The sequence below is a fragment of the Stegastes partitus genome, unplaced genomic scaffold (genome assembly GCF_000690725.1).
Source record: "Stegastes partitus isolate 25-593 unplaced genomic scaffold, Stegastes_partitus-1.0.2 Scaffold23, whole genome shotgun sequence".
In the NCBI taxonomy this organism is placed as follows: Eukaryota; Metazoa; Chordata; class Actinopteri; family Pomacentridae; genus Stegastes; species Stegastes partitus.
Window position 1 is genome coordinate 180,145 of NW_007577754.1, and position 6,098 is coordinate 186,242.

The window sequence follows — 6,098 nt, forward strand, 5'->3', positions numbered from 1 at the left end:
AATTAAAAAAAATAGGTTGTCTCCTCTAAATTATATCAATGTCATGTGACTAGTGTGAATGGTCACATGTCCAGGCATCTTTACTTCCTGCCTGCACCGCTGGAAAGAAATGTCTGCCTCAAACTGGTACAAGAGAAAGTCAGTGAAGTACCTTAATTAACAGATATGACTGAAATACTTTGTACATATATTCTTTAAAGGGTCTACTACTGGTATATAATGAGAATTACATGCCTGCATGCATCTTTTGATTACAAGAAAAGTAAACATAAGTACGGCAACATTTGTTGCCGCTAGCATAACACATAGTCATAATATTATGCTAGCACAACGCAGTCACAGTGTTATGCTAGGTGTCAAAGGTTTTGGCTGTTTATTTTATTTATCTTGTGTTTTTTTTCTACACTGCTTAAAACTATCAGAGGTTTTGGATCTTCTAGACTTAAAAGAACCTCAAAGTGATGTGAGCTACATCACAGTCATTCCTACAGTTGAGAAAGATGCAATTGAAAGTGACTGTGATAGTTACTGCTCAGATAGAGAGTACCAAGGCGAATCAGGCCATTTGCCTGCTAGACTACTAAATGGTGAAGCAGAGGTGACTTGTCTAGAAGATGAGGAAGATGTCAACCTGATAAGGCCAGACCTACCTCCAGACCCCCCCTGCCCCCACAACTGTCCCGCTCCCTCACCTCCCACTCCTGCAGCGTTTGGTTTTGAAGAAAACCAATTGCCGCTACTTGGTGAGTCGCCCACAGTGTCCAGCCAAAAACAAAAAAAATGCCCTGAAGAAAATGAGACCCCGCAACCAAGAAAAAGGAGAAGTCCTGAGGAAAATGAAATCCCAAAACGCCATAAAAAACTGAAAATGTCCCTTGATGCTGGTAAGACTCCCTCAGCAGCAAGCCGAAAAAGAAGGTGCCCAGAGGATACTAATATGCAGTAAAAGGAGATGCCCAGATGAAAATGAAACCTTGCAACCCAATAAAATACAGAAATCGTTGCCACGGCCGGTAGTGGTGGAGCTGCAGTCACTGCCACGGGTGTGTCTGCCATTAGGCAAGTTTTGAAGTGATTGAAGAACAGCTCCTTTCTTACAATAACCTTCGGACAGTAGCTGCAATGGTAATGGCTGCTGGGCACACAGTGAAGGTGACATTTATAGACATTATATCCTGAAAGAATGGCAGAAAAAAAATATGGAAGATATTACAGGTGCATTTTAAGAAAACATTTTGTAAATACGTAGTACATAACAAATAATTTCTACAAAATTTATAAAAAAGTAAGTCTACACATTGTCCAAGAACTTAACTGTTCTTTTATTGTTACTGTTGATCATTTAGCTTGCAATAGACAGTCTGGAGGCTGCACTGCCCCACAGTTGAGTTCTGCCTTTTTTGTTCATAATCAGATGCCTGGGCAGTGATGAGAGTACTTGATGAGCTTGGGAGCATATGATACCAATTAAAAGTATCATCATGCTGCATAGTAATCTCTAATTATCATACAGTGTAACAATTAGGGATCAGATGGGAAATTGAGAACCACTTCCAGTTGAACTGGATGCCACGAGGAACACGGTTGAGGGCCTTCTCCAGATCCACAAAACACATGTGGACTGGTTGGGCGAACTCCTATGAGCCCTCGAGCACCCAAAGGAGGGTATAGAGCTGGTCCAGTGTTCTGTGACCGGGACGAAAACCAGACTGCTCCTCCTGAATGAGATCCTGGTCTCGTAATTACGAGATGAGGAAAAGTGCCACATTGGCCACTGCTTCGCTAAGAAAACTACACACTCGTGAAAAGGTAAATGCATATATGCCTTAAATAATTACGAGATCTTCTCTCGTAAATATGAGATAGGGTGTCTAATTTTTTTTTTCTTTACCCAGTGAATGCAATGCGTTTCTGAACAAATGAATTAAAATGAAACAAAAGTAAATACTACATTATTAGTTACAGAGATTTACAAATTTAACACTAGATGCTATGTTCACATCAAACAGTCAATATGTTGGCTTCTATTTTCGTTTAAAATAGTCTTCTTATGCAATTGTAGCTTACTTAATTATTTGAGGATAATGCCTCTTTGAACAGATGACTACTTTTTCTTGGTTTTCTTTGTCCAAGTTAACAAGCAAATGCTTTATAACAAACTTTTAAAAATTAGTCATTTTTTTGTGTTGGTAAAACAGAACATGAAAAGGAGATGGATGCACCCCAGAAATTTGTGATGTGTGTTTAAGTTTTCCTTCACATCTGTAGCTTTTACAATATCTACAGACTGATCAAAACAGCAGAGACTTCACAACAGTTAGTTTTATTGTGTTTCTCCCACATACGTATGTGAACATACTGGAAAATAAAATGTCCTGCATCACAGTGCAGTATAGGATAGACATAAATGGACAAAAAGTGCAACTGAGCTCACCTCTACATGAAAACCTGAGGTAGTTAGTTAAACATGTCTGTATATCAGCCTGTAATTCATGTATTTAATTTTAACACTAATCTCACTGTTTGTCCAAAAACTATTTGTCTTTAACAATGTTGTGGCATTAAAATGAGATTAAATGTGAGATTACTGAATGCATCCTCATACTTCATGATGAAAATATTTTTTATTTTTTTGTGATTGAGTAATTTTTCTTGTCTTTTGGTCATTGATTTATGTCATAAACTCATCTAATTTACATATTTCAAGTTGTTTTTTCTTTTCTTTTTTTTTTTTTTCTTTTTACATGGAAATACAAACAAACTGGAGTGTGAATGCATGCTTACTGTCAGCACCCATTACCATATTACTAAAAGGGAAAAAGGTATACTGCCTTGTTTGCCTTTCTTGAAACCAATCACAGTCATCATGGGCGATGCTGAGCCTGCAAAATATTGTTGGGAGGGAACTGTTTTGGTTTGGAAAGTTTGTACGTGGGTTCTTGAGCTCACCATTAAATTAAAAAATGACTAATTCACCTAAAAAACAAGTGAGCTTGCCTTTTTTGCATGATCCAGACCTTTGTCAAAACTTTCAGCACGTGGTGTGGTGCTCAGAGGTCGTGTTTCCTGCAACAAATGGGATTTTTAAAATGGTGACAGCGGAAAGAAAAGAAGAATGCCGTATTGAATGCACAGCGGGAATGGATAATGCTGGGGATACCACAGTCTACAGCCAGTGAATTAGTCTACAACAAAGCAGACACTCAAACCTCTTTCTGGACAAACACCTAAATTTGACAATGGGCACACAGAAATGCACGCATAAAGTTTAATAGAACGTCTTTTAAAAAATGACCCTTCTTTTAACCCCTTAACAGGGTCTAGTGAGGATATGTGATGCACTCATGTTTTGACTTTAATATAATAAGCAGGAAAAAACGCAGTTGTTGAAGTTGACGTATCGATTTACTGATTGTGTAAAGTGGGCTTCTTTGCCACTTATGTTAATCTAATATTGTGTGGTAAATGACAATTAAATATTCGTTTTCCAGTCTAGTTTTGAGGGGCCAGGAAACAACTTCTTCACTATACATTTAATAAAGGTCTTAATGACAACACCAGACAACACCAAGGGACATGTCTCCATCAAAATATGATTCATTAAATTGTGTGACACATATAACACGCCAGCTCATTCCAAGTAATATCTGCCCCTGTAATGCCTCTTGGAACCTTGATTAGCTTACTGTTGTAATTAGGAATTATAGGTCAGACGTGACCATACATGCATCTGAAATCTGACCACTTGTGGAGGCTCATTTGCATTTTTTTTTTTTAATTTCAGCCTGACTGCTCTATGGTGTTTAGAAATTAAGACAAAAATTACAAAGAGGCTAATGTCATAAACATGCAGAATTAGAGCATCTGGTTTACTCACCACCTGCTAAGAATCCCAGCATGAAACTGACTTCAGCAGGCTCACATTTCCTTTGAGGATAGTAGCACATGTTTAACCCTCATTGATTTACTTCCAAGAAATATACATATCACATCTGCACACATATTTATAACCATAATTATTCAGTCACACACACAAATATAAGCAGTTATGGCAGACCTTTTAAAAGAGAGTCCAAGTCTCAAAAACAAGTGGATCTGTTTCCTGGCAACAACTCGTTGCTGTAACGCTTTAGGCCCCACACTGTTTTTTGAAACTTTGACCTGAAAAACATTATCAACTTTAGTCAGGAACAGCTGCAACAACCTGGATCCAAGACACTCGGGAGGATTTTTTTAAAAAAAACAAGACTCCTTGTCCTCATCACTACAGGGAGTGCAGAATTATTAGGCAAATGAGTATTTTGACCACATCATGCTCTTTATGCATGTTGTCTTACTCCAAGCTGTATAGGCTTGAAAGCCTACTCCCAATTACGCATATCAGGTGATGTGCATCTCTGTAATGAGAAGGGGTGTGGTCTAATGACATCAACACCCTATATCAGGTGTGCATAATTATTAGGCAACTTCCTTTCCTTTGGCAAAATGGGTCAGAAGAGGGACTTGACAGGCTCCGAAAAGTCAAAAATAGTGAGATATCTTGCAGAGTGATGCAGCACTTCTGAAGCGTGATCATCGAACAATCAAGCGTTTCATTCAAAATAGTCAACAGGGTCGCAAGAAGCATGTGGAAAAACCAAGGCGCAAAATAACTGCCCAAGAACGGAGAAAAGTCAAGCATGCAGCTGCCAAGATGCCACTTGCCACCAGTTTTGCCATATTTCAGAGCTGCAACATCACTGGAGTGCCAAAAAGCACAAGGTGTGCAATACTCAGAGACATGGCCAAGGTAAGAAAGGCTGAAAAACGACCACCACTGAACAAGACACTCAAGCTGAAACATCTAGACTGGGCCAAGAAATATCTCAAGACTGATTTTTCTAAGGTTTTATGGACTGATGAAATGAGAGTGAGTCTTGATGGGCCAGATGGATGGGCCCGTGGCTGGATCGGTAAAGGGCAGAGAGCTCCAGTCCGACTCAGACGCCAGCAAGGTGGAGGTGGGGTACTGGTATGGGCTGGTATCATCAAAGATGAGCTTGTGGGGCCTTTTCGGGTTGAGGATGGAGTCAAGCTCAACTCCCAGTCCTACTGCCAGTTTCTGGAAGACACCTTCTTCAAGCAGTGGTACAGGAAGAAGTCGGCATCCTTCAAGAAAAACATGATTTTCATGCAGGACAATGCTCCATCACACGTATCCAAGTACTCCACAGCGTGGCTGGCAAGAAAGGGTCTAGAAGAAGAAAAAATAATAACATGGCCTCCTTGTTCACCTGATCTGAACCCCATAGGGAACCTGTGGTCCCTCATCAAATGTCAGATTTACAAGGAGGGAAAACAGTACACCTCTCTGAACCATGTCTGGGAGGCTGGGGTTGCTGCTGCACACAATGTTGATCGTGAACAGATCAAAACACTGACAGAATCCATGGATGGCAGGCTTTTGAGTGTCCTTGCAAAGAAAGGTGGCTATATTGGTCACTGATTTGTATTTGTTTTGTTTTTGAATGTCAGAAATGTATATTTGTGATTGTTGAGCTGTTATATTGGTTTCCCTGGTGAAAATAAATAATTGAAATGGGTATATATTTGTTTTTTCTTAAGTTGCCTAATAATTATGCACAGTAATAGTCACCGGCACACACAGATATCCTCCTAAAATAGCTAAAACTAAAAAAGCCCTGCTCCAACTTCCAAAAATATTCAGCTTTGATATTAATGAGTGTTTTGGGTTAATTAAGAGCATGGTTGTTGTTCATCAATAATAAAATTAATCCTCAAAAATAAAACTTGCCTAATATTTCTCCACTCCCTGTATGTCAGAGTGAGATTTGAAAACCTCCAGCAAAAATTAACAATTGAACTTCATCCATCTACTATCTATACACCGCTTAATCCTCATTAGGGTCGTGGGGGGGCTGGAGCCTATCCCAGCCAACTTAGGGTGAAGGCAGGGGACACCCTGGACAGGTCACCAGTCTATCACAGGGCCACACTTAGAGACAGACAACCAAGCACACTCACATTCACACCTACGGACAATTTAGAATCACCAATTAACCTCAACATGTTTTTGGACTGTGTGGGAGGAAGCCGGA